Source organism: Antechinus flavipes, chromosome X (assembly GCF_016432865.1).
Source record: "Antechinus flavipes isolate AdamAnt ecotype Samford, QLD, Australia chromosome X, AdamAnt_v2, whole genome shotgun sequence".
NCBI classification, from domain to species: Eukaryota; Metazoa; Chordata; class Mammalia; order Dasyuromorphia; family Dasyuridae; genus Antechinus; species Antechinus flavipes.
The window spans coordinates 60,269,858-60,296,744 of record NC_067404.1 but is presented as its reverse complement, the minus strand read 5'-3'; the positions used below and the strand labels follow the sequence as shown (position 1 = coordinate 60,296,744).

Here is a 26,887-nt window from a genome sequence, read left to right as displayed (position 1 = left end):
TGTCATAGTTGATCATTGTACAATGTTGATGTTAGTTTGCACAATGTTCTCCAGGTTCTGTTCACTTCATTCAGGATTAGTTCATGTAAGTCTTTCCAGATTTTTCTGAAGTCCACCTGCTCATCATTTTTATAGCACGGTAGTATTTCATTCATATACCACAATTTGTTCATCCTCAAATGATGGGCATCCCTTTAATTTTCAATTCTTTGCCACCACAAAAAAAGAGCTGCTATAAATATTTTGGTACATCTAGATCCTTTTCCTTTTTTATGCTCTTTTTGGGATACAGACCTAATAATGATTTTGCTCGATCAAAGGATTTACACAGTTTTATAGCACTTTGAGTATAGTTACAAAATGCTCTCTGGACTGGTTGCATGAGTTCACAGCTCCACCAACGATGATTAGTGACCCAATTTTCCCACATTTTTCCAACATTTATCATTTTCCTTTTCTGTCATAAATTTGTTAGCCAATCTGATAGGTGTGAGATATTACCTCAGAATTATTTTAATTTGCAGTTCTCTAGCCAATAAATATTTAGATCATTTTTTCATATGTTTATAGATAGCTTTAATTTCTTCATCTGTAAACTGCCTATTCATATCCTTTGACCATTAATCAATTGGGGTAAATTTGACTCAGTTCTCTATATATTTAAGAAATGAGATACTTTGTATAAAGGTTTTTCCTTAGCTTTCTGCTTTCCTTGTAAATGTTGGTTTTATTGGTTTTGTTTGTACACAACCTTTTTAATGCAATGTAATCAAAATTATCCATTTTGTATTTTATAATGTTCTCAGTCTCTTGTTTAGATATAAATTCTTCCATTCTCCATAGATCTGACAGGTAAACTATTCTTTGCTCTCCCAATTTGCTTATGATACCACCCTTTATGTCTAAATCGTACCCATTTTGACCTTTTCTTGGTATAGGGTTTGGTGTATGCCTAGTTTCTGCCATATTATTTTCCAGTTTTCCCAAAAGTTCTTGTCACATAGTAAGTTCTTATCCCAGAAACTGAAGTCTAGGTTTATCAAAAGTAGATTACCATAATCATTGACTACTGTGTCTTGTGTATGTAACCTAGTCCACTGATCCACTGCTCTATATCTTAGCCCCTACCAAATGCTTCTGATGGTTGCTGCTTTATAATATAGTTGTAGATCTGGTACACCTTCTTTTGCATTTTTTTCATTAATCCCCTTGATACTCTTGACTTTTGTTCTTCCAGTTGAATTTTATTATTTTTTCTAGTTCCAGAAAATATTATTTTGTTTATTAGTTTGATTGGCATGGCACTAAAAAATAAATTAATTTACGTAGAATTGTCATTTTTATTATATTAGCTTGACCTCTCCGTGAGAAAGTGTTATTTTTCCAATTGTTTAGATCTAAGTTTCTTTGTGTGAAAAGTGTTTTGTAATTGTGGTCATATAGTTCCTGAGTTTGTCTTGCTACGTAGACTCCCAAATATTTTATATTGTCTACAGTTATTTTAAATGGAATTTCTCTTTCTATCTCTTGTAGCTGGTGTTTGTTGGTAATATATAGAAATGTTGATAATTTATGTGGGATTATTTTATATCCTGAAACTTTGCTAAACTTTTTAATTATTTCAAATAGATTTTAGTTGATTTTCTAGGATTCTCTAAATATACCATCATATCATTTTGCAAAGAATGATTGTTTTGTTTCCTCATTGCCTATTCCAATTCCTTTTTCTTTTTCTTTTATTGGTAAAGCTAACATTTTGTTTAATTAATTTCTTATAAAACCATCTCATAATTTTATTTATTAGTTCAATTGTTTTTCTACTTTTAGTTTTATTAATCTCTCATTTGATTTTCAGTATTTTTAATTTGATATTTAATTGGAGGGTTAATTTGCTCTTTTTCTAACTATTTTAGTTTCATGTCCATTTCATTAATGTGTTCTTTCTCAGTTTTATTCATGTAAGCATCTAGAGATATAAAATTTCCCCTAAGAATTGCTTTGGCTGCATCCCATGAGTTTTAGTATGTTGTTTCATTATTGTCATTCTCTTTGCTGAAATTATTGATTATTTCTGTGATTTGTTGTTTGATTCACTCATTCTTTATGATTAGATTATTTAGTTTCCAGTTAATTTTTGGTCTGTCTTTCTATGGTCCTTTCTTACATGTAATTTTTACTGCATCATGATCTAGAAAAGACAATTTTAATATTTCTTTCTGCATTTGATTGTGAGGTTTTTATGCCCTAATACATAGTCAGATTTTTTTTTAATAGGTGCCATGTACCACTAAGAAAATGCATATTCCTTTCTGTTCCATTTAGTTTTGTCAACAGGTCTGTCATATGTAACTTTTCTAAAATTCTATTTACCTATTTTGTGGTTTGATTTATCCAATTCTGATAGGAGGAAGTTGAGGTGTCCCCTACTACTGTAGTTTTGCTGTTTATTTTTCCTGTATCTCACTTAATTTCTCCTCTCAGAATTTGGATGTTATACTTCTTGGTGGATATATGTTTAGTACTGATATTACTTTATTGTCTTTTAGCAATATGTAGTTTCCTTCCTTGTGTCTTTTAATGAGATCTGTTTTTGTTTTTGCTTTGTCTGAGATCAAGATTTCTACCCCTGCTTTTTTTTTACTTTAGCTGAAGCATAATATATTGTACTTTAGCCTTTTCCTTTACTCTATGTGTATCTCTCTGTTTCAAATGTGTATCTTGTAAACAACATATTGGAGGATTTTGGTTTTTAATGTGTTCTGCTTTCCTCTTCTGTTTTATGGGATAGTTTATCTCATTCACGTTCAGAGTTGTGATTACTGTGTATTTCCTCCATCCTATTCCCACCCTCTGCACTGTTTATTCTTTTGTCACTCCTTTTGCCCTATCCCTCCTCATCAATGTTTTGCTTCTGATCACAGCCTCCCTAAATCTACCTTCCTTTCTGTCAGCCCCCTCTCCCTTTTCTTTCCCCTTTCCCCTCCTACTTCCATATGAGGTAAGAGAAATTTCTATTCAATTGAGTGTACATGTTACTTCCTCTTTGAGCCAAATCCAATGAGAATAAGATTCAATGTTCACTCCTCTCCTCTTTCCTTCTAGTGCAAGTCTTTTGTGCCTCTTCATGTGATGTAATTTACCCTCTCCCTTTCCTCTTCTCCCAGTACAATCCTTTTTTTTAACCACTTATTTCTATACCACCACATCAAAGTCAATTTATGTTTATGTATACCCCTTCTAACCACCTTAATAATGATCCCCTTCTAACCACCCTAATAAAGATGTAGTTCTCAAGAGTTTTAAGTTTCATCTTCTGGTTTAGATCCAGATATAAAAATTTAACCTTATTGAATAACAAGGGGTTTTTTTCATTCATGTTTACTTTTTATGTTTCTCTTGAGCCTTATATTTGAAGATTTAATTTTCTGTTCAGTTCTGACATTTTCATGGGGAAAGTTTGACATTTCATTGAATATCCATTTTCCCCTGAAAGATTATGCTCAGTTTTAGAAGTCGTTGATTCTTGGTTGTAATCCAAGCTCCTTACAATTAGGATTGTAATCCTAATGCTCCAGAAATAATATATTCCAAGACCTCTTATCCTTTAATATAGAAGCTAATGAACAGTAATTTTTTACAACATTATCTCTTGCACTCAATTCTGTTCCGATTTTTCCCTTTCCTCCCTCCACCCCCTCCCCCAGATGGCAAGCAGTCTTATACATGTTAAATATGTCACAGTATATCCTAGATACAATATATGTCTGCAGAACCGAACAGTTCTCTTGTTGCACAGGAAGAATTGGATTCAGAAGGTAAAAATAACCTGGGAAGAAAAACAAAAATCCAAGTAGTCCTCATTCATTTCCCAGTGTTCCTTCTCTGGGTGTAGCAGATTCTGTCCATCATTGATCAATTGGAACTAAATTAGATCTTCTCTTTGTCGAAGATATCCATTTCCTTCAGAATACATCGTCATACAGTATTGTTGTTGAAGTATATGGTGATCTCCTAGTTCTGCTCATTTCACTCAGCATCAGTTCATGTAAATCTCTCCAAGCCTCTCTGTATTCATCCTGCTGAACCCTGTATAATCTTGACTGTGGCTCCTTGATATTTGAATTTTTTTTCTGGCCACTTGGAATATTTTCTTCTTGATCTGAGAATTGTGGAATTTGTATACAATATTCCTTCAGGTTTTCCTTTTGGGGTCTCTTTCAGGCAGTGATTGATACATTATTTCAATTACTATTTTATTCTGTGGTTCTAGGATATCAGAGCAGTTTTCCTTGATAATGTCTTGAAAGATTCTGTCCAGGCTCTTTTTTTGATCATGAATTTCAGATAGTCCAGTAATTCTTAAATTCTCTCTACCAGATCTATTTTCCAGATCACTTGTTTTTCTAGTGTGGTATTTTACACTTTCTACTATTTTTTTTTCATTTTTAAAAAAATTTGTTTGACAGATTTTTGATGTCTCATAGAGTCCTTAGCTTCTACTGCCCAATTCTAATTTTTAAAGAATTATTTTTTCAGTTGACTTTTGTTCCTCCTTTTCCATTTGTCCAATTCTACTTTTTAAGGATCTGTTTTCTTCAGTTGATTTTTTAAAATTTGGCCAGCTGTATTTTTTAAATAATTGGTTTTTTTCAGTCAATTTTTTCCTTCCTTTTCTAAGTTGTTAACTTTCTCTTATATACTTTTCATTTCTTTCCTCCATTTTTCTTCTCTTATTTTATTTTTAAACTATTTTTGAGCTCTTCAAAGAAAGCTTTTTGTGCTTCAGGCCAATTCATATTCCCTTTTGGGATTTCACTTGTAGGCATTTTGACATTGTTGTCCTCTTTGAAATTTGTGTTTTGATCTTCCCTATTGCCATAGTAGCTTTTTTGGGTCAAGGCTCTGTTTTGTTTCTAGTGCTTATTTTAGCTTATTTCATGGTTTTTAAAATTGAGCTCTGTTCCTGGGCAGAGAAGGCACTGTTCCAAGCTTCTTGTGCTGGACTGGGTCATTGATTTTATGTCCTAGGACATCAGGTACTGGCAGCTTGCCCACTGCACTGCGGTGGCCCAGCCTAGTTGCACCTGTTGTTGCCTGCATTCTGAGGCTGGCAGTTTGCCTTCTGTGCTGGAACTGGAGGATTCACAATTAGCCTGCTGTGCCACTAGCCTGTTAAGCCAGGATTGAGGGCCCTCAGTTGTTCATCTGTGCTATAGCTATGAGCCTGATGCTGTCTTGCCCATATACTTCTGGGCTGGGCTGCACTCCCCTTTTACCTAAGTGGGACAGATCTTTCCTGAAGTCTAAATTATCTTAAGCTGGAAGATTGTTTCACTCTATCTTTTTGCAGGTTCTTTTTCTCTCCAGAATCTGTTTAGAGGCTTGATTTTATATTGTTTCTGAGGGAAACTGGGGAGAGCTCAGGCAACTTCCTAGCTTTTCTCCACCATGTTGGTTTTGTCCCAACCTGTGGTTTTCTTTTTTCTTTTTTTAATGGTATTTTATTTTTTCAAATACATGCAAAGATAGTTTTCAACATTCACCTTTACAAAACCTTGTGTTCCAAATTTTTCTCCCTCTCTTTCCCCTCCCTAAAAGAGCAAGCAATCTGTTATAGGTTAAACATGTGCAATTATTCCAAATATATTTATATATTCTGCATGCTGAGCAAAAAAGTAATCAGATTAAAAGGGGAAAAAAGAGAAAGGAAAAAAAACAAGCAAGCAAAGAATAACAACAAAAAAGGTGAAAATACTATACTGTAATCCACATATAGTCTCCACGTTCTCTCTCTGGATGTGATTGGCACTTTCCATCACAAGACCATTGGAACTGGCCTGAATCACCTCCTTGTTGAAAAGAGCCATGTCCATCACAGTTGATCATCATATAATCCTGATGTTACTCTGTACAGTGTTCTCTTGGTTTTGCTCACTTCACAACATCAGTTGATATAAGTCTTTCCAGGATTTTCTGAAATCAGCCTTCTGCTCATCATTTCTTGAAAAAAATCATCAGAGAACCTTACTCTCATCAGAACTGGTTCAAAGAAGAATTAATATATACACTCAATATGGGTATAGAAATCTATCTTACCCTGCAGGGAAATAGGAGGGGAATGGGATATAGGAAGGAGGGGTGATAAAAAAAGAGGATATATTGGAGGAGGGACTGATTAGTAGCAAAACACTTTTGAAGATGGACAGGGTGAAAGGAGAGAGAGAGTAGAATAAATAGGGGAAAATACAGTTAACAATAGTAATTGTAAAAAGAATCTTTAAGCAAGTTTCTCTGATGAGATTCTCAAACAGAGGGAACTGAGTCAAATTTATAAGAAAGTAAGCCCTGCATATTTAACATGTATAGGACTGCTTGCTATCTCGGGGAGGGTGTGGAGGGAGGGAGGGGAAAAATCGGAACAGAAGTGAGTGCAAGGGATGATGTTGTAAAAAATTACCCTGGCATGGGTTCTGTCAATAAAAAGTTATAATTAAAAATAATAATAATAAAGAAAAAAAAAGAAAGTTAGTCCTGTAGCCCTCTTTGTAGTGGCCAGAAAATGGAAACTGAGTGGATGCCCATCAATTGTAGAATGGCTGAATAAACGTGGTATATGAATATTATGGAATGTTATTGTTCTGTAAGAAATGACCAACAGGATGATTTCAGAAAGGCCTGGAGAGACCTACATGAACTGATGCTGAGTGAAATGAGCAAGACCAGGAGATCATTATATACTTCAACAACAATACTATATGATGATCAATTCTGATGGACAGGGCCTTCTCCAGCAATGAGATGAACCAAATCAGTCCCAATAGAGCAGTAATGAATTGAACCAGCTATACCCAGCGAAAGAACTCTGGGAAATGAGTATGAACCACTACATAGAATTCCTAATCCCTCTATTTTTGTCCACCTCCATTTTTGATTACCTTTACAGGTTAATTGTACACTATTTCAAAGTCCAATTCTTTTTGTACAGCAAAATAACTGTATGGACATATATACATATATTGTATTTAACATATACTTTAACATATTTAACATGTATTGGTCAACCTGCCATCTGGGGGAGGGGGTGGGGAAGAGGGGAAAATTGGAACAAAAGGTTTTGTATTTGTCATTGCTGAAAAATTACCCATGCATATATCTTGTAAATAAAAAACTATAATAATAATAAAAAAAGAAAGTAACCCCTGCCCCAATTGATAAATGATCAAAAGATATGAACCATGCCCAAAGGGCTATAAATTCATGCATAGCCTTTGACCTAACAGTACCACTAGTAGGCATGAATTCCAAAAGATATTTTTTTTTAACGAAAAGGGCTTACATATACATAAAATATTTATAGCAGCTCTCTTCTTTGGGCAAAAAAATTGGAAATTGAGGGGATGCCCATCAATTAGGGAATGGCTGAACAAATTGTGGTATGTGATTGTTATAGAACAGATAAAACATGGAAAGTTTTCCATGAACTCAAGCAAAGAAAAATGTAGTGAACACAAAGAAATAGCAATGTTCTGGGAAGACCAGCTATAAATGACTTTGCTATTCTCAGTAGTACAATGATCCACAACTACTCTGAAGAATTTATGATAAAAAAAATCCTATCCATACCCAGAGGTGGAATTGTGTCTGAATACAGACCGAAACATTCTCTCTCTCCTCCTCTCTCTCTTTCCCTTTTCCTCTCCCTCTCTCTGTATTTCTCTCCCTCTCTCTTTCCCTTGCCCCCTTCCATGTCTTCTTTCTAACTTTATTTTTATTGAAGGTTTTTTAAGATTAAGGTAGAAGATCTATGTTTTCTTTTACAACATGACTTTTATGGAAATGTTTTGCATAATTTCACATGTTTTTTCTTAATGGGAGCTGGAGTTGAGATAAGCGAGAGAATCTGTATGTCAAAAGTTTTAAAAACAAATGTAAAAAATTGCTTTAAATGACTGGGGAAAAATATTAAATAAACATACATACATACATACAAACATCAATAAATAAATGGAAAAATATTCTTTCCCATCTAGGTTTTTTTAACATTGTTTCTGCTGGTTCTCCTCTTGCCTGTCTGATAGTTCCTTCTCAATCTTCTTTGCCAAATTTTCATATATATCACACCTATATAGGTATATATATATATATCATATCCTATAGATCACACCCACTATCCATGAGTGTCCTTCAAGCTTTGTTGTGGGTAGTCATCTCCCTCTCTACTATTTCTCTTAGTTATTTCATCATCCCCTAGGAATTCAATTACATTTCTGCAGATGATCTCCAGAGCCTTATCTCTCATCTAGCCCTCATCTGTCCCCTGTCCAATCCTACCTTACCAACTATTTCTTAGATTATCTCCAACTATCTTTCCCTCAGGTACTTCAAGTTCAATGACCTGGTCAAAAGAAAAGCTTTTTATCTTTGCTCTTTAGATTTTCTCTTCCTTTTTCAAATTTCCTGTCTAAAGTACCATCATCTTCACAACTACCCAGATGCCTTTCCTTGGTATATTGTTCAATTCTTCAGTAGAAATTACCTTTCTCACCTAGATTGCTATAATAACTTTCTCATCAGTCTCTCCCTTTCAAGTCCTTTTCCTTTCTAGTCCATTCTTTAATCAGCTACCAAAGTGATTTTCCTAAAATGCATGTGGAACCTTGTCACTTTGCTTATTGAAAAAAAAATTCCTTTAAATCTCTATTACTTCTTGGATAAAATATAAAGTCTTCTCAGACATTTCTAATTCTTTGCAAACTGATTCCTTCCTATTTTCCAAGACTTCTTAAATTTGACTCCTCTGATGGATTCTTATGATCCATCTCTACCAGCCTACTTGCTTTTGTTTACACACAATGCTCCATCTTCCCTCTCTGTGCCTTTGTATTGTAAGAATTTTTAAGCAAGTTTCTCTGATAAGGTCCCATGTCTAGGATGCTCTCCCTCCTTTTCCCCACCTCCTAGCTTTCCTTCCTTACTTCAAGATTAAGCTCAAGGCCCACCTTCTATAGGAAGTCTTTTCTGGTTCCCATCCCCACCTCTTCCCATCTGAGATGAACTTCATCTTCTCTATATCTTGTGTATTTTTAGTTATTTACATGCCATCTCCTTGATTAGCATGTGGACTCTCTGTCAGCAGGGGTAGTGTTTTTGCCTTTCTTTGTATTTATAACATTTAACCCAGTGTTTGGTACATAGTAAACATTTAATAAATGCTTTGTAACTGACTGATCCCCAAGTCTCACTCTTGCCCAATTCCCAAGATGTATTTGCTGTTTGACACTTATTTTTACAACATGCAAGGATTCCATTTTTCAGTGTTTTATTTTTCCAAGTACTTGTAAAGATAGTTTTCAATGTTTATTTTTGTAAAACTTTGTTCTAAATTTTTCTCATTTTCTCCCTTATACCCTTTTAAACATATTTTCATATTTGTCATATTGTGCAAGAAAAATTAGGCCCAAAACAAACAAAGCAAAAATTTGAAAATATTATGCTTCAAACCACATTCAGTCTCCATCATTCTCTCTCTGGACATGATTGGTATTTTACATGCCAAGTTTATTGGAATTGCTTTGAATCACTGCATTGTTGAGAAGTATGAAGTCCATCACAGTTGATCATCACATAATCTTGTGGTTATGTACAATGTTTTCCTGGTTCTGCTTACTTCACTTAGCATCAGTTCATGTAAGTCCAGTTTTTTCTGAAATTATCCTGCTGATTGTTTCTCATAGAACAATGATATTCCATAACATTTATATAGCATAACTTATTTAGCCGTTCTGCAACTAATGGACATCCACTAAGTTTCCAGTTCCTTACCCCTTTAAAGGGCTGTCACAAATATTTTTGCACATGTAGGTCTTTTTTCCCTTTTCTATTATATATTTGGGATATAGACCCTTTAGTGAGAATGCTGGGACATGCATAGTTTTATAGCCCTTGGGGCATAGTTCCAAATTGTTCTCAAAAGTGGTTGGATCATTTCACAAGTCCACCAACAATGTATTCATATTCCTGTTTTCCCACATCCCCTCCAACTTTTATCATCTTTTCCTTACTATCTTAGCCAATCTGAGAGATGTGAGGTAGTACCTAGAATTGTCTTGATTTGCATTTCTCTAATCAATTGTGATTTATAGCATTTTTCCATACGACTAGAAATGGCTTTAATTTCTTCATCTAAAATTGTTTATAAATGACTATTTTTGAAGAGGAAATAAGTCATAGGATTTGAAGCTGGAAGGCATTTTGAAGATCATTTTGTCCTACCCAGTCATTTTGCTGATAAGGAGACTGAGGCCCAGGGAAAGTAAAGTGGCTTTAGCAAAGTCAGAGTTGGACATCAAAGTCAGCATTGGCACTATGACTTGCTCCTTTTAAGGGTAGTCTTGTGCCAAAAAAGGTGACTAGAGTGTTACTTGAATGGCAATTTGAAGGTTTTTCTAGCTAAAAATATCCCCCATCAGCCACCATCTCATTTTAATACCTGAATTTAACCGTTAGAGATCCTGTTTTGTGTGAAGGGCATTGATGTACAGGAATATCTTTTTTAAATCTACCCCTTCCTCAAACAACAGCAGAGCATGCTGTAATCATAAGGAGCAAAGGATCATGGATTTAGAGTTCCAAGGAACTTGAAGGCCATTGAGGCCAACCCCTTCATTTTACAGATGACATAGAGAATATAGCCTGCCCCAAGTCCGTAGGAGTCAGAGCTGAGATTGAAACCCAGGTTTTCTGACCGTCACTATTCCATACTATCTATGGGGTAGAGGAGAAGGAGGGAAAGAGACAGATAGACAGAGGGGACCAGCTATCCCAGAAAGACTCAGTTTTTTCAAAAGAGAGTGGGCCAGACCCTTCCCCCCCCCCCTGTAAAATTTTGTATGCTCTCAGAGAAGTCACTGAGCTCGGTTTTCTGATATGAATTATCTAATCAAATCTTGAAAGGTTATGTCACCCAAAATGGAAAAGAGAGCCTTGGAACCTGCTGTCCCCGATCGTAGGAAGGGTAAACCTGGCCAGGGACTTTCTGGATGGATAGTCCAGCGTAAGGACATGAAGACCCTGGGGATATGAAACCAGAGGCAAATGGGTACAGAAGGGGTGGTGGGAGAAACATCAAAAACTTAGTTTGCAATTTGCCTGAGGGCAAACTCTCTTCAGGTGTAGCATTAATATGCACACAGGAATAATGTAAGGAAAAGAACACTGCACCTGAAAGGCAGTAAACTTGAGTTGGCATCTCTGTTCTACTAGCGACCACTTGTGGCACCTTGGACAATTTGATTTCTCTCTCTGCGCCTCAGTTTTTTCATCTCTAAAATGGAAGATAATCACATTTTCGGTACTTTATTTCCCAGAACTATTTAGAGAATCGTGTCAGGTGTGCACAAAAGTATATTATGAATCCCCCTGCTCTGGAAGCATTAACAATTATCTATTCTGTAGAAGCAGTGAAAGACTTCCCAGTTGGTTGCAAGTAGCAAATGTGAACAAGAAAATTTCCCTTAAAATTTATGGGAAACCCCAGTTTGTCCATCCTCAGTGAGATCACTTAGTTCCAGTCTGTATGCAAGCACTGAGATGAATTGGTATGACCTGGAAGTTGATAAAGTCTTTGACAGTTACACCGACCTTTTCTTCAATGACTTGACAAATGTGCTCCCTTTTAAAGGCCCAAATGGGCCCCAATCTCTTATTCTCTGCTGACAGGGCCCTGTTTCCCAGATGAAGTGCTAATGATTCTCCAGCTTTCTACTGCTTTGGGGCAGTAGGAACCTTAACTGATTAATGCCAGAAACAAGGCTGGATACTTAATAACCAGAAGTGGGGTCCTGCTAGAAATCATATTTCAAAGTTGTAACTTCTCCAGTTACAGCCCCCTAATCATCTGACCACTGCTTAATCATTCAAACTTTGTAATGGAAAGCGACATTTCCAAAAACTTCTGCCTGGGAAGAAAATGAGTTAAGAGGAATACAATTATAAAATACCCATGTTTTGATGTTGCAGAATTAAAATGCCTGGTTGACACTTGCTATTGACTGTTGAATGACTGAATTTATTCAAGTGGAAGAGCAGATCTAGTCATTGCAGTCAATGTGCTATGGGAAGCAACTCTTCCTTTTATCTATCTATCTATCTGTTTCCTGAGGCAATTGGGGTTAAGTGACTTTGGCCAGGGTCACACAGCTAGGAAGTGTTAAGTGTTTGATTTCAGTTTTGAACTCAGGTCCTCCTGACTTCAGGGCTGGTACTCTATCCACTGTGCCATCTAGCTGTCCCAAGAAGTCTTGCGTTTACCAGGAATACCAACAGAAATCTTACAGGGCAAAGGCAGTCACTGAAAGCAGGAGGAATAGTATTGCTCCAGGTGTCAGAGTGCCAAAAGTCTAGTCCTATCCCTGCCAACAACTACTTTTGTGACCATGGAACAGTTGTTTTCTCTCTCTGAGCCTCAGTTTTTCCTGTGTGTCAAATGAGCATAATCACATCTACCCTCACTTTTGCTCTCTGTTTCCAAGACCAAAGTGTTGGATGAGACTCCAAGTAGTGATTGTGATCTGTGAGGTGAAGCAAACCACTTTCTTTCTTCACATCAAACTCAACATCAAGGCAGGGTAAACTTACTGTCAAAGTAATTGGGCTTCTTTTAGCTATGGACTTTTTTGAGTCCATGAAAATCCCAAGTTCAAAAGGGGACATAGATAAGAAGGACAATGTTGGTAGTTCTGTGTTAAAGAACACCAAACTATGTAAGAGATACTCATGGTTTTATACAGAATCCTCTTTTTCTGTTCTTTGAATATAGAAATGTGCATGTGTATTTATTTTTCACCTTAATAATAAAAAATTAAAGGAAATAAAAAGAAAAGCCATTCTATGAGTAATTTTCAGGTAATGAAGTTCTTAGATTTCTAAAGATACCATGTACATTAGACAGTTTTACAACTTCTCTTTTTTTCAGCTTTCATTCTTTCCTTTCCTTATTAACTCTACAGATATAGGGGGCTTGAGACAGTTTACAAAGCCTTCCACATCCACTGTCTGGTTGGAGCCTCATAGCAACATAGGAAGGCAGACAGAATAGGGATCATAGTCCCCTATGTCACAAATGAATAGCTGGAATAGATGAAATGATTTGCCCACTGCCAAACAGCTGCTAAGTGTCAGGGCTCAAACTTAAACTCAAGCCTTCTAACTATGTCCACTATGTTTTCCACTATCCACTACCACTACCTCTATAGGCTTTTGCGTTTTTCAAACCAAATCACAGCCAGAGAGCAAAAACCAATTGCACAATGGGATTTGGGCACAAAGTTAATGTAAACTCTTATATTACTTCTATTTAAAATTTGTTTGCCCACTGTGAAGAGAATTCAGGCTTTGTGTTATCTGCTGACCTTTATGTCCGGGAAAGCAAACTATAAAACTATAACTTTCAAGGGAAGCATTCCATCTTCTAATCTGAGGAACATCAAGGTTTCCAGAAAAAAATTGATACAGTCTTCCCAGAAGAAAATGACATGTTTGGATTTGGGGGGTTGGGATTCTTTCCTTGCAGAAAAAAAAAATGTTCAGAGAAACCTCCTTGAAAAATATGGAGTTTTCTGTGTTATACCTTTGACTTCTTGGCATTAGAACATTAGCCGAAAGCAGTCTTCAAGACTGTCTAGTTAAAGTTCTTGCCAGAGTCACAGAATCTCGGAGTTGAAAGGGACCTATGAGACTGTTTAGTCTTACCCATATGGAAGCAAGAATCCTCAGCAATCGGTCACCGAGAATCTCCCAAATGCAGCCCATTCTATTTTTGGACAGCTGTGTAATTGTTAGGAAATGTTTCCTTACGTTGAGCCAAAATCTGCTTCTACAACTTTGACCCATTGCTCTGACTTCTGCCCCTTGGAAGCAAAAAGTATAATTCTCATCCCTCTTTCACAGGACAACCCTTGAAATACTGTATTCTCTTCTCCAGGCTAAACATTTCCAGTTGCTTCACCCAATCTAATAGCATGATCTCAAGACCCTTTACAGTCCCAGTCACCCTCTTCTCGTTCCTTTCTGACCTATCCAGGTTTTTCCTAAAAATTGATTTTTTGTTTTCATTTCAGAACTGAATGATATTCCAGATGAGGTGAGATCAAGACAGAGTACACTGGGATATTACTTCCTTTGTTCTGGATTCTTTGTCTCTCCCAGTGTAGCCTGAGGTTGCATTTGTTTTTTGGCTGCCATATCACACTTTTTGACTCTTGTGAGTCCACTCAGAATCCCAGATGTTGTTCAGACAAATTGCTCTCTCTGATTACCTTTTTCTATACTTGTGAAATTGAATTTTTCAGTCCTTTCAGTTTTCAGACTTTACATTTATTCTTTTTAGATTTCTCCTTAGTAGATTTGCCTTAGTATTGTAACCTGAGATCTTTATTGCCTTCTTCTTCATTATCCAGAAGAGGAAACCAAAGTCCAGAGGTAGCAATTATTTTTTCTCTTTTTGATTTTGTCTTTAGTCCAGTCTGTGAACATGAAGACAAATGATTTTTGTGGACATATGGGATGCAGATGGCCAGTTGGAAGGTGCCGTGGACATATAGCATGTGACCAAAAGGTGAAGGGCCACCCATTCAAAGGTTTGAATTCTATCTTCCCCAAATAAGCTGTTTTGATAAAAGAAGTAGACTGTACACTTTTACTCATTTTGAGACAGTCTTTTCTGGATGCTGTGATAGTTTCAAAATAGGTTGAGCTTTCTCACCTCCATCTAGTGAAGTTTCCTCACCCAAGAACATTCAGACATGTCAGGGCTACCAAGATTTTATGGAAAACACTATTCTGTTTAGGAAAACTAGAAATTCATGAAATGGTTCTTAGAAGTTCACCTGAGAGTCTTTATTCATTCAACATATATTTATGAAGCAAAGTCCTAGGTGCCAGGGTAGTGATGATATAATGAAGCATTTACTTGTTAAGTACTTACTATATGCAAAACATTGTACTAAGCTCTGAGATTCCAATAATCCTGCTTTCAGTGAGTTCACATCCTAATGGGTGGGGTAACACATATGGAAAGTTTCAAGTGAAAGTTGAAAAAAAAAACCTCATGGTCAAGTTGGAAAAGCTTCATGGTTCTTATAGTATAGTGGCAAAGCTACTAAGAGCGTAGGTAATGCCTCTTCTTTAATGATAAAATCATCAGTTCCTGGTGTGGACTCATTTGCCAGTCCCAAGGACTTTAGTGGTAAGAGCTTTCCTTTCTGGAGGTTTAGAATGTATTGTTCCCTTCAGGAGCAGCTACCCTCAGGAGCTTTCCTCAAGGATCGCTTCTCCAAATGATGGCTGAAGACACTGAGCCGAAAACATGACTATTCCAAAGTCTCTTAGGTCTAGGGTCCTGGGACATCTCCATTAGGTTTGGAGGGAATACATTGGTCAAAGTGGTGCCGATGATTTGCCTTGTGTGACACATATGGCTTCCTGTCTCTCCCTCTGAGTGCCTCGCTCTTTCAGTCAAGCTGGCTTATGTATCCTGGGTGTGGAAGTGGGTTAGCATTTGATGAGAATGTTTGGCCTCTGCTTCCCAGCATCAGCTTCCACTGATGATGGCAATGAGGGTTGAGTTGGAAGTATGACTGGTGGCAAGGGAGAAGGAAAGGGGAGGGTGCTGCCACTCCCAGCAGTATCATGCCCATCTGATCTTTGGTGGCAGTTTGTCAGCAGCTGTTGTGGGAGGTTATGAGGTCGGTGGGCTTTATTATTTCATAATGATTTCTCTCCTCTGTGATGGCTGTGGGGAGGTAAGTTAGAAGTGGATCTGATGGTTTGAAGACACTGCTATTCCCAAGGTTCTTGGGTTCAGGGTCGTGGGCTATCTCCTATCAAGATCTAAAGGGATGTGATAGTTAAAGTGATAGTAATTGTTTGACTTGCCTGGCACATGCTGCCTCCTGTCTCTTCACTTAAAATGTAGGATAAGAGATAAGAAATCTCTACTACTAGCATTAAACAAAATAGTCTGTGTCAATTGAGAAGTATGAACAAAATAGGTGACTCAGAAAAGCGATTGAATGATCGGAGAAGCCTTCATGGAAGAAATAATTACTGAACTGGCACCTTGAAGGATCCATCCACAAGATTTAATGTCTAAAAGGACCAAAGATATTACTTAATCCAAGCCCCTCATTTTCAGACAAGGAAACAAAAGTGCTGGATTTGATGGAAGAGGACTTGGGATTAAATCCCAGCCCCACTACCATCTTTGTGACCTCGCCCCTCTGAACCTTGTAAAATGAAGGATTTGGACTAGAGTGATACCCCTTCCAGTGCTAAATCCTGTGATCTGAATTATTTCTATAGTCACAGTCCTCCGATATTCAAACACAGTGCATTTTCCAAGACACCTTATTTCAACAGAGATTTGAAACTGAAGGGTTGAGGGAAGGAGGTAAAAATTTTGCTCACAAAGATGTGGAATAACTTTTGGGCCTGTGCTTCTCCAGAAAGTTTTTGATATGCTTATGAAGGCAGATTCAATGCCTGCCTTCTTCTTTCCTCCCCATGATTGAATGACCAGTGTCAAACCAGTGTCTAAGTCAGTGATGTACCCACAAGTAGAAGGAGCAGAGCCAACACTCAGTCCCATCAGTGAAGCCTTAGTTCTTTTTTTCAGGTAGATTCTTGTTTAGCCAAAGAGATACGTTCTGTGTGATTAATTTCTCCTTTTCCAGATTTCCTACCAAAGAGCAATCTCAGTGAGTAAGCCTGACAACAAGCTACTGGCAAGCGAGTCGTAACTGAGACAGTTGCCATCTCCAGTGCTTAACTCTCAAGGCTCCCATTCCCAGTGTGGAGAGAAGGCAGGCAGGAAAGGTAGAAGAGAAAGTTACATGGGGAATTTACCCCAGGAAAAAGGATGAATCAGACTGTGAATGAAATCCCAGATCCTTTGGAACAATTGTATTCCCCATCCCCTGGTCTATCCTGGATCACCATAGGACAGCCTTTCATTCGAAACCCACAACCTACAGCACGTGCAAGTGATTGGTTATTTGAAAATAATAGTAATGGCATGGTGATCTGTAGTCTAAAACCAAGAGATTCCATTTCACTTGTATCCTTAGGAGAGTTCATCCTAAACTGAGGGAGTAAAAGCTCAATTAGGGTCTCCTTTTTTTAAGTTCACATTGTGTTGATGAGAAAGTTCAGACAAAGGTTTTCACAAGTCTCAAGCAGCCATCTCACCTACCTTCCATCTTAAGATTGGGTCTTATAACTCTTATAAGAAGCCAGATGTCACCAGACATAAAATGTCAAAACATGGTGTGCCTGTTGAGTGACCTTGGTGACTCAAAGTTTGTTTGATCTTTTCCTTTTAAGAGAAGCTATTACAACCTTAACTTTATATAAATTCAAATTACTGTTGTTTCAATAATGTCCTATAAAGGTGGATTAAGATTCTTAGGAGATTATAGATTTACCACATAATTACTTTGGGGCCTTTGCACAGAGGACCTATTATTTTAAAGTTCAATGTGAACTAGCTATACCATTGCTTTTATAGAAAACATGGGAAATCAGGGAAATTTAAAGGTTTCTCTTGCACTTTGGGCAGTATCAAAACACTAATAAATGTCACCTGATATTTAGACAATATCATTTTACTGGGTGGAACTGCTGTAACCTCAAGGTGGGTACCCCATCACCACCACCCAGGTTGTCTTTGCTCTTGTTTTGAATAAGAACCCAAATGTTTCCCTTTCCAACAGTTCTGGTGTAGCCCTGCCTATCATGTGCTTGATGTGAACCCTTTTCCAATGTGATAGGAATTTTAAGGGTGAAGGGAGAAAGTAAGTAAATTAATAAGAACAAGCAAGAGAGAATCAAAATCCATTTCATGAGCATTTATTAAGCTTCTGCTATGTGCATGCCCATTCCAAGCTTACATTGGTCTGGTCAGCCACAGTTGGACACACTAACTTGACTCCAACATAGCCATATCATTTTGGTCCTCTTCAAGAACAAAGGACAATAACCAACCACGTGGACTGAACTGTATTAAACAATGGAAATACAAAGGCAGATTGTAGGATTTAGGGCTAGAAGGATTATCAAAAATCATCACTTTGGAAAAGAAGTTGAGGGCCTGAGAGAGAAATTGACTTCCTTGGGGTCTTCTTAGGACCAATATTTAAACCTAGGTTTTCTGATTCTAGAACTAGAACTTTTCCCATTGTGCCACAAGAAAAAGAGGGAAGAAAAGAAGAATGAAATTGGGGGCTTAAAATAGTTCTTCCATGCCTACTGGGCCTCCTCCATCAGTGCAGATTTAGATGGAGAAGAAGCAGAGGGGCAGCTGGTAACTGTATTGAACACAGGGCAGTTAGTCACACCAGTGGTGTGTTAATTGAATTACCTTTGACAGTGAAGAGCAAACCTAGTGGGCGATCTCCTCAAGAAAATTGATGAATGGGTTCCTGAAAATCAATTACCATCTTGGCGCGTTGAGCTGCGGCAGGGATACATCCTGCTGCTCTGTGGGGGGGACCAGCAACTGGTTGGAGTGATGGCAACAAATGTGAGATGGAAGGAAAGTGTACAGCCCCGACCGTAGCTGACCGACCTCTGCTGCCCAACATGAAAGAAAAAACAAGAGTCAAACAGGAGCTGTAAGAATGACAGTAAATCACTAGAGCTCTGTTTGTAGCATTGATATAGGATGCTTTCCAAATGCTTCATTAATCCTTGGCAGTATATTAAAAGGAGACACAGAAAAGTCGATGACCGGTCATGAAGCTGATATAGCACGATCGAAGAAAAGGGAACATCTGCTAGCTCTCGTTCTGTTTGGTGAGGGGTCTGTAGTGAATTCCTTGGGTGGGGGACGGCAGAGAAGAAAATGATCTGTTTAGTATGGGATATAGTTCTCTCCCCTCTTCTGTGGACAGTTTATCATTACAAAGGGTTTTCTTTCTCCCTCTTTGACTGTTTGTTTCCTATTTGAATTACTTATCGCCACCCTTAACCCCATCTAAAAAAAATAACTTGACCTCTGTCTCGTTGCAATATGATTCCATGTGCGGCAAAAGGAAACCCATGTAATAAGGCCCAGATGCTATAGATGGTACAATTCAGCACCCCAAATTATATTTGAATAATTTGAAGGTCATAGCATAAATCTACAAAAGCTAGGAAATGCCCTGTTGAGTCTGCTTTTTCTTGCTTAGCCCTTTATTGGATTCAAAAAGAAAAGAGAGCCCAAAGTGAATACTAAGAAGTATTTCCTTCCAGTTTGGTTCTGACCCTAAGGCTTAGCCTTAACTGTAGGCCTAAAGGTTATTGAATCCATTATACAGAAGAAGAAATAGAGGCACAGAGAGGAAAATGACTTGCCCATTGCGAACAAAAACAAACACCCAATGTGGCTCCAGGTAAGTACACTTGAAGTTGCAATTGATTTTTGAGTTACTTGTTCAGTCAACATAGAAAAATTTACCATGGACATTGGTTTTTAACCCATCCATGGGAATACTTGTTACCAAACATTCCTATGAATAGATAACAGCACGATAGATATTATTTTTCCGATTTAACAGATGAGAAAACTGAGATTTAGAGCATTTAAAAGACTTGTTCAAGTTCACAAAGATATGAGGTTATAGAATTTGGAGCTGATAGAGCCCTTAGAGAGTATCTTTTCCAACTTACTTTTACAGATAGGAAAACCAAATCTAAGAAATGTGAATTATTTTGCCTAAGATCATGACGGTGCTGAATCGTAGTGCCAGGACTCAAACCAGAGTCCAGTCCTCTTCCTCCTAATGATATAGTGCTGACTTACAGATATGTCATCTTTCCCAATGGCTTCAAAGCCATGAGCAAAAGAATTTTATTTAATTAAATTGAAATTGAGACTGCGATACATTTATTAGAAAAACAGAAAGGAAGTACCATTCAGTGATGTCTGTCCTGGCGGGGGGAGGGGGTGATGATATAAGGAATCAAAATGCTTTAGCTCTCCATGCTGGGTCATCATATTGTTGTAAGGATTTGTCTTGTGTGGGGCTGGAGCTGTTGAAAGGCTTAAAGGTTATCTAGTTGAAGAGTCTATCACGTTAGGAATACAAGGGACAGCATAGAAAGAAAATGGACCTGAGAGGTAAAAGTTCTGGGTTTGAGTTCTGACTCTGTCACTAACTAGCTTTGTGATCTTAGGCAAGTTATTCAGTGCCTTAATTTCCTCTGTGTTCTTCGAGAACTAGAAAAGACTTCAGAGTCCGTATAGCCTGCCCCCTCATTTTACAGATGAGGGAACCGAGGCCTAAAGATGTCAAGTGATTTGCCCAAGATCTCCATGGGTTAAACATCAGAGACCAGATTGAATTTCAGGTCCTCGGATTTAAAATCCAAATATATGCCATCGTGTCATTCTTGGAAGATTATTTACCCTTCCTTGCTTATATAGGGTTCTTGTGAGGGTCAGAGTATTTGTGACAATGGCCTTCCTCTATGCTGTCCCTACCCCTGTGTCCCTACTCTCATGCTAGCCCAAGTTATTCCTGCCCAGAGGGAAACCATTATCAAAAATTCATTCACATGGGGCAGCTAGATGGTTCAGGGGATAGAGCAGCCCTGGTGCTGTTGGTGCTGGTGCTAGGGAGGATCTAGGTGCAAATTCAGCCACAGACACTTAACACTTACTAGCTGTGTAACCCTGTTCAACTGACAACCCCAGTTACCTCAGCAAAAAAAAAAAAAAGAAAGAAAGAAAGAAAGAAAGAAAAAAGAAAATTCATTCACACTTAGGTTTTAGAATGTCATGTTAAGAATGCTAACTGCCCCCTTCAAGAGACAATAGAGGGATAGTGTTTATCCCAGGGAAGTGAAGCACTAATCATGAGATTTCAGACATTGTGATGGTAGTCATGAAGATAGCGGGATTTAGAGTCCAGGGATCATAGCTTTTAAACTTTCTTTACTCTGGTAGATAACTGATAGTCTCTTCCATCCATGGGAAAGGCTGGCCTTACTTCTCTGAAGTATGGACTTTTTCCTCAGTAGCCCATGAAAGCAGTACTATTCTAGTGTGGGCTGCAGTCCAAATCTAACCTCAAAGCCTTCACTGCTTCTAATATTAATATTAGAATTGTTTTCTTTTTCATGTGTCCTTGTAAGGTGTGAGCTCAACCCAAAGGGTTTTGGGAAATGGTGCTGTGTTGATATTATTCTTCTTATTTACCACACATCTACAAAATGTCTCCTGTGTTTGAGGTTCTGTTTTAGAGTTGAGAATGCAAAGCTGAAAATGGACACTGTCCCTGTATTTTGAATACACAGCTAGCACTTACCATAGTGCTGGTCCTTCAAAATCTGACCCCAGCCTACCTTTTCAGCCTTCTCTCACCTTTTTCTCTTGACAGTATCCAAACTCCAGCCAAATAGGACTCTTCATTTGCTACTTCTGCTGTCTCCTGCCTCTATGAATTTATTAAACCCATGAGCCTTTCCTGGTACATTACTCCTTCCTTATCTTTGCCTACTAACATTTTTCTCTTTTAAGACCCAGCTCCTCCTCCTTCACGAAGCCTTCCATTTCAAAAGATCTCTAACATCTTAAATTTTCCAACAGCATTTTAGTCAAGCATCAAGTAGTAGAGAACCCCTGGAGATTCTTGAGCAGAGAAGTGACACAGGTGGATCTTTGCTTTAGGAAGGTGATTCTGTCATTTGAAAGGCAGCTTTATTACTTTGTAGTCACACTTCACTTTTTACCCCAAATGTAGACCCATCACATTTGACAGTTCATATCTCATACCCAAGGCTAGGCCCCAAATGACTCTGGATCATCTTTCAGACATCAGATTTACCCTCCAAGGATTAATATTCATCACCATCAAGAATGGTAAAAAAATAATAATTCAAACTCTCCGGGAGAAAATTCCAAATAGGTTAAGAACAATAGGCAACTCCCTTCCATACCAGGCATACTCTACCCCCAACTCATGGAAGAACAAGGGGAACCTACAAATGGGAGTAGAGAAGTATTGATGACAAATCCCACCTCTTCACAATTTGGAAGAAATCCAGCCTTGAATGTCAGGAATTTAAGCCCAATTTGACAGGAAAAGGGGAAGCTTTGAAGGCTTTTGGGCAATAGAATTATGTGACTAGAACTAAGTTGTAGGAAAATTCACCTCATAGTTTTGTGCAAGACAGTGAGAGTGAACTCATTCTGAGGTTGGGGCAGAGCCACACTGCAAATAGGTCACTGCATTCTGTAAATCAAGTACTCCCTACTGAGCTCCAGAAATAGTTGTTCTTAGGTCAAGTCCAACTCTTCATGACCCCATATGGGATTTTCTTGGCACATTTACTAGAGTGATTTCCCATTTCCTTCTCCAGCTCATTTGACAGATGAGGAAACCGAGGTAAACAAGGTTCGGTGAGACTTGCTCAGGGTTACACAGTTAAGAAATATCTCAGGCCGGATTTAAACTGTTTGTGACTCAAGCTTGGTGATCTCTCCACCGAGCCACTTTGCTACTTAACCTACCTCTGGGGGGTAGAGGAAGATTCGGCTGTGGTCAGACAGAATAACGTCCTCAGAAGAGTAAGCCCAAGAAGCCCAAAGCTGGATGTAGGGAAACAATGGGTTGGGAGTTCAGTCTGATAGTGTGAAGGTAGGATGAGATGGGAGCTCAGTCTGCCACATTAGAGTTTGCAGAACACCTACACTGGTCTTGGGCCAAAAATCAGAAGCTGATTTTCAAGGGAGAGGGAAGTGGAAGAGAGAAGAGGGCATGATGTAAGGGGATTCAAATTGAATCACAAAGGTGGGGGAATTTTGGGTGGATGGCCTCTGTTCATTAAAGGAGGAGGCAAGATCTTGCTACAGGCTGGGAAAGTATGGTGAGAAAGCTTGTGGAAAGAAGGTAAGATTTGGAAAAGTGAATTCTAAGAATGCAAGAGTTAATCAGAGGAAATAAAACGATTACCTCATGGCATCAAGGGTCTAGTAGAAGACATAACAAATTGTTAGCTAACTCAATTGCTATAATTGCATGATTTTTCTCCAGCAGTATTCAGCAGCAGAGAAATAGATGTGGGGAGAGAAGATGGTGCAAGTAATCCACACTTGGGGTTTGTCAAGGTGCTAGGCGTGATAGAACAACAGATAGCATACTCAAAAGAAACAGGAGAAAGGGGAAGGCAGAAGATAGCTGTATATTTAAAATTTGAACTCATGTGGAGAACACAAGAACCAGAGGGAACAGGGATGACAGAGAGCATTTGTGCAAAGATCACTGGAGGCAGGAACAGAAGCAATATTGCCATCAGAATATATTACAGACCACCTAGACAGTGAGAGGAAATGAGGAATTTGGAAAACAGATCACAAACCTGGCCCAGAGGCCTGTGCTAGTGATGGGGACTTCAATTATCCAAACACCTGCTGGGCTTCTTTCTCTTTCTCTCTCTGCTGAAAGCAAAGCAGCTAATAAATTCTTGGCTTGAAGGATAATAATTTCATCCTTCAAAAAGTAGAGAAAGCAACAAGAGAAAATTCTATTTCACATCTGATTCTTATCGAAGAGGAACCAGTTGCTGGGGTAGAAACATGGGGAAACTTGGGAGGGGGGAAGAGATCTCTTTCCTTCTTAGATTTTGTGACAAAAAGAAGAGGAAAATTAAGCATTATCTGATATACACTTTAGATATTTGGAGAGAGAAGATGACAAGGAGTTCAGATAAAGGGGAGAGAGAGAAATAAAAGAATGAAGGACAGGAAACAGAATTGCAGGGATGTGAAAGCTTCGAGAAGGAATTCTGATTACTATCTATCATATCTATCTATATCTATCAATCATCCACATCTTTACACATATATGTGTGTATATTCTGAGGAGGAAAAAAGGGTACCTTTCTAACAAAACTGATGTGGATACTTGAGAGAATGTAATGCATCCTTAAAAAACCCTCACTTGACCTGCCTATCCCTGCTAGCTATTGCCTATATCTTGCTTGCCCTTGGGGGTATTAAGCACAGCAAGTGGTAGTGGGAATTGAGTGAAATACATTGACTCCATCTTTTCACTCAGTTCTGCAGGTAGCTGACTTCCTTTTCTATTCAATTATGTCAGTCCAGTCCAATTTCTGTCTTATGAGAAAACTTTATATAATTGTGGGAATTGGGAGAAAACTTGATTGCATTGTTTGAACCTAGCCTTGTGTGACTGGGAAAATTGCCCACTTCAACTTGATGCTTAGAGATCCTTAACCAAGGACCTAGGTTATGCTGGCCAGAAATCCAGTAAGACCAATGCAAGGAATTATCTCACAGTTATATATCTCAAGCAACCCATGTCTTATCTGAAAATGTCCTTGAACTTATCAATCATTTATAGTTCCTTTTTTCTGATTTCAGGGAGCCCTAATTGTTTGCTCTCTCGCTAACAGTTTGGAAAATCTCTAATCTTTCCTCCACTTAGAAATCAGATTAGCTAATTTTGCATCCTTGTTAATTGTTTTCTTTTAATTAATTGATCTTATTTGATTAATTATGTTTAATGAATAAAAATTATTCTCCCCCTGAATTGTGGGTCTAATGCCAAGCTGAAGAGGCCTAGTCCCGATTTGTTATGCAGTTGGCGTGCTTTGCTTAATTAATCATTATGTTCAGAAGCACGAACCTTTGTTTCCTTAATCATTTAATCTTTTCTCCTTCCATGCCCTTTGTTACTAAACTCCTCCAGAAAGCTGTCTCCATTAGGTACCTCTGTCTATATCCTCTGCTCTTCTTCATTTCTAAACCCTTTGAATTCTAATTCCCAACCTTATCATTCCAGTGAAACTGCCCTCTTCAGATTTGTCAGAGATCTTTTTTTTTAATCTTACTCAATATTTTTTCCAATTACATGTAAAAACAATTTTAATATTATTTTTTCAAATGAGTTCTAAATTCTCTCCCTTGTTGCCCTCCCCTCCATTGAGAAGACAAGCAATTTGATATATGTTGAATCTGTGTAGACATGCAAAACACATTCCCATTTAAGTCATTCTGTGAAAGAAAACACAGACAAAAAGCAACAAGAGAAATAAAGTGTAGAAAAAGTATCTTTGATCTGCATTCAGGCTCTACTACTTCTTTCTCTGGAGATGGACAGCACCTTTCATAATAAACCCTACAGAATTGTCTTAGATCATTGTATTACTGAGAATAGCTAAGGTTTTTTGTAGTAGATCATCATACCATATTGTTGTTACTATGTACAGTGTTCTGGTTCTACTCATTTCATTTTATATCAGTTCATGTTAAATCTTTACATGTTTTTCTGAGTGTATCCTGCTCGTCTTTTGTTAAAGCACAAGCATATTCCTTCACAATCATTATCTAACAACTTGTTCAGCCATTCTCCAGTTGATGGACATCCCTTCAATGTCTAATTCTTTACCACCATTAAAAGCACTACTATTAATATTTTTGTATATATCGGTTCTTTTCTTTTTTGTTTTTTGTTTCTTTGGGATACAGACCAATAATGGCATTGCTTGGTAAAAGGATATGCATGATTTTATAGCACTTTGAATTTAGTTTCAAATTGCTCTCCAGCATGATTGAATCAGTATACTACTTCACCAATTAATGTTTTAATCTCACATTTTCTACAACATTTATCGTTTTCGTGTTCTGTCATATTAGCCAACCTGACAGGTGTAAAGTATTAGCTTAGAGTTGTTTTAATTTGTATTTTTCTCATCAATAGTGACTTAGAAAATGTTTTTCATATAGATAGCTTTGATTATTTTGTCTAAAAACTGCCTGTCATATCCTTTGACCATTTATCAATTGAGCAGTAGCTCTTATTTTCATAAATTTGACTCAGTTTTTTTTATGTTTGAGAAATGAAATCTATCAGAGAAACTCGCTGTAAAAGTTCTTTCACAGTAATGATTACTCACTATATATTTCCCTCCATCTTATTATCCTCTTTCCCCTGTTTATCATTCATTCTCATTCTCTCTCTCTCCCTCCCTCCCCCTCCCTTTCCCTCTCCCTCCCTCTCCCTCCCTCCCTTTCCCTCTCCCTCTCCCTCTCCCTCCCCCTCCCTTTCCCTCTCCCTCTCCCTCTCCCTCCCTCCCTTTCCCTCTCCCTCTCCCTCTCCCTCCCTCCCTTTCCCTCTCCCTCTCCCTCTCCCTCCCTCCCTTTCCCTCTCCCTCTCCCTCCCTCCCTCCCTCTCCCTCTCCCTTTCCTTCCCTCCCTTTCCCTCTCCTCTCCCTCTCCCTCCCTCCCTTTCCCTCTCCCTCTCCCTCTCTCCCTCCCTCTCCCTCTCCCTCTCCCTCTCCCTCCCTTTCCCTCTCCTTCTCCCTCTCCCTCCCTCCCTCCCTCTCCCTCTCCCTCTCCCTCCCTCCCTCCCTCCCTCCCTCTCCTTCTCCCTCTCCCCCCCCTCTTTCTTTTTCCTCTCTCTCTCCCTCTCTCTCCTCTCTCTCTGTCTTGATTTTTCAAATCCCTTTTGAACTCTTCTGTGGCCTGAAACCAATTTCTGTTTTTCTTTAATGCTTTGGATGTGGGGATTTTGACTTTGTTATCTTCTGAGTATGTTTTGATCTTCCTTGTTATCTTAGTAACTTGGTGTGTGTGTGTGGGGGGGGGGCGGCTTTCCTGTTCCCTCTGATGCAGGTAGGCAGTGTAATAGATAGCATGCTGCTCATAAACTTAGGAAACCTGAGTTCAAATTCAGTCTCAGACACTAGCTTCATGACACTAGACAAATCATTTAACGTGTTTGCCTTAGTTTCCTCAACTCTAAAATGGAGATGATAATAGCATCTACATTCTGGAATTGTTGTGAGGATGAAATGAAATAGTATTTGTAAAGCATAGTAGGTT

General features: G+C 38.2%; 1 protein-coding gene across 1 annotated transcript in view; it reads left to right on the top strand.

Annotated features, from left to right (window-relative positions):
• Positions 1-26,887, top strand: part of LOC127542915 (charged multivesicular body protein 1b-2) — a 99,243-nt gene that overhangs the window by 32,856 nt on the left and 39,500 nt on the right. The window lies entirely within an intron of this gene.